This window comes from Myotis brandtii, unplaced genomic scaffold (genome assembly GCF_000412655.1).
Source record: "Myotis brandtii unplaced genomic scaffold, ASM41265v1 scaffold297, whole genome shotgun sequence".
NCBI classification, from domain to species: Eukaryota; Metazoa; Chordata; class Mammalia; order Chiroptera; family Vespertilionidae; genus Myotis; species Myotis brandtii.
Window position 1 is genome coordinate 1,535,354 of NW_005361351.1, and position 2,636 is coordinate 1,537,989.

Sequence of the window (2,636 nt, forward strand, 5' to 3'; positions counted from 1 at the left end):
GCTGGAGGGAAGCGGGTGCTGGCACGAATTTTTGTGCATCGGGCCTCTAGTTGTAAATAATGCTGCAATAAACATAGGAGTGCATGTATTCTTTTGAAGTAGTGTTTTGGGTTTCTTCCAATATAGTCCTAGAAGTGGAATTGATGGGTCATAAGTCAGTTCCATTTTTAATTATTTTGGTAACTTCATTCTGCTTTCAACAGTGGAAATCTGCATTTCTATCAACAGTGTGTGAGGGTTCCCTTTGTTCCACGTCCTTGCCAACAATGGTTGTTGATTTATTGATAATAGCCATTCTGACAGGTGTGAGGTAACATCTCATTGTGGTTTTAATTTTCATTTCTCTGATGATTAATGACACTGAGGACCTTTCATATGTCTATTGGCCATCTCTATGTCCTCTTTGGTGAAGTGTCAATTCAAGTCCTTGGCCCATTTTTAATTGGATTGCTTGTTTTTTGTGTGTTGACTTTTAAAAGTTCTTTATAAATTTTGGACATTAACCTCTTATCAGATATATTGGAGAATATGTCCTCTCATTCAGTGATGGTTTCCTTTGTTGTGCAAAATATTTTTGTTTGATGTAGTCCCATTTGTTTATTTTTTCTTTTGTTTCCCCTCACCTGAGGAGCTATATCAGAAAAAATATTGCTGAGAAATGTCCAAGATTTTACTGCCTATGTTTTAATCTAAGATTTTTAAAAATATATTTTATTGATTTTTTTACAGACTGGAAGGGAGAGGATTAGAGAGTTAGAAACATCAATGAGAGAGAAACATCAATCAGCTGCCTCCTGCACACCCCCTACTGGGGATGTGCCCCCAACCAAGGTACATGCCCTTGACCAGAATCGAACCTGGGACCCTTCAGTCCGCAGGCCGAAGCTCTATCCACTGAGCCAAACTGGTTAGGGCTAATCTAAGATTTTTATAGTTTTGAGTCTAACATTTAAGTCTTCAACCTATTTTGAGTTTATTCTTGTGTATGGTGTAAAAAGGTGATCTAGTTTCAGTTTTTACAAGTATCTGTCCAATTTTCCCAACACCATTTATTGAATAGACTATCTTTACCTCATTGTATGTTTTTGCCTTCTTTGTCAAATATTAATTGACTGTAAAAGCATGGGTTTATTTCTGGGCTTTCTATTCTGTTTCATTGAATTATTAATGTCTATTTTATGTTAGTACTATGCTGTTTTGATTACTCTGGCTTTGTAGTGTAATTTGAGATCAGTAGTATGACTCCTCCAACTTGTTCTTCTTTCTCAAGATCACTGTTGCTATTCTGGGTCTTCTGAGGTTCAATATAAATCTTTGGAATATTTGTTCTGGTTCTGTGAAATATACCATTGGTGTCTTGATAGGAATTACATTGAATTTGCAGATTGCTTTGGATAATATGGACATTTTAATGATGTTAAGTCTTCCTATCCATGCACATTATATATGCTTTCCTTATTTATATCTTCAATTCCTTCCTTTAGTGTCTTATACTTTTTTGAGTGCAGGACTTTTACATCCTTGGTTAAATGAAATACAACTCAACCATAAAAAGAAGAAAATCTTACCCTTGTGATAGCATGGATGGACCTAGAGAGTGTTATGCTAAGTGAACTAAGTGAAATAAGCCAGTCAGAGAAAGACAAGTACCATATGATTTCACTCATTTGTAGAATCTAATGAACAAAATGAAATAACAAGTAAAATAGAGATAGACTCATAGAGATCAAGCTGACAGCTGTCTGGGTTGGGGACTGAAAGAGATGTGGGGACTGAGCGAAAAAGAACAGAAAAGAGAAAAACCCATGAACGTGGACAACAGTGTGGTGATTGCTGGGGGAAGGGTGGGAGAGGGGAGGTGGAAGAGGGTACAGCGGGGATAAATGGTTATGGAAGGAGATTGGAATCAGGGTGATGAACACAAAATGCAGTTTACAGATGATGTGTTATAGAATTGTGAACCTGAGACCTGTAAAATTTTGCTAACCAGTGTCACCCATAATAAATTCAATAAAAAGGAAAAAATAAACATAAATTAATAGGTTTCCAGGAAAAAAATAAGTAAATTATTTTTACTGTGAAATGACTGTAGATTCACTTACACTTATAATAAATAATACAAAGAGACCCAAGTGCCCTTTACCCATTTTTTCATAAAATATAGCAAAATAACAGTCAGGATGCAGAATACGTAGAATACATAGATACAGTCAAGATGCAGAATACGTCCATTACAAGGATCACTCATGTCCCCTTTAAAGGCCACACCATTCCCCTCCCTCCTGGCAAACACTAGTCTATTCTCCTTTCTATACTTTTGTCATTTCAAGAGTTATGTAAATAGAATCATACAGTATATAACTTTTGGGGATTTGCTATTTTTCATTCAGCATAACTTAATGATGACTCTTCCAAGTCGCTGCATATATCAATGAGTTTTCCTTTTAGTTGCTGACTAGTATTCTATGGTATTAATGTGCCACAGTTTAACCTTTCACACATTGAAGGATGTCTACTTTGTTTCCAGTTTTTGCCTATTAAGAATAAAGCTTCTATAAACATTTGTGTATTTGTTTTATGTAAACACTAGTGGCCCGGTGCATGAAATTCATGCACGGGGGGAGGGGGGAGGCGAG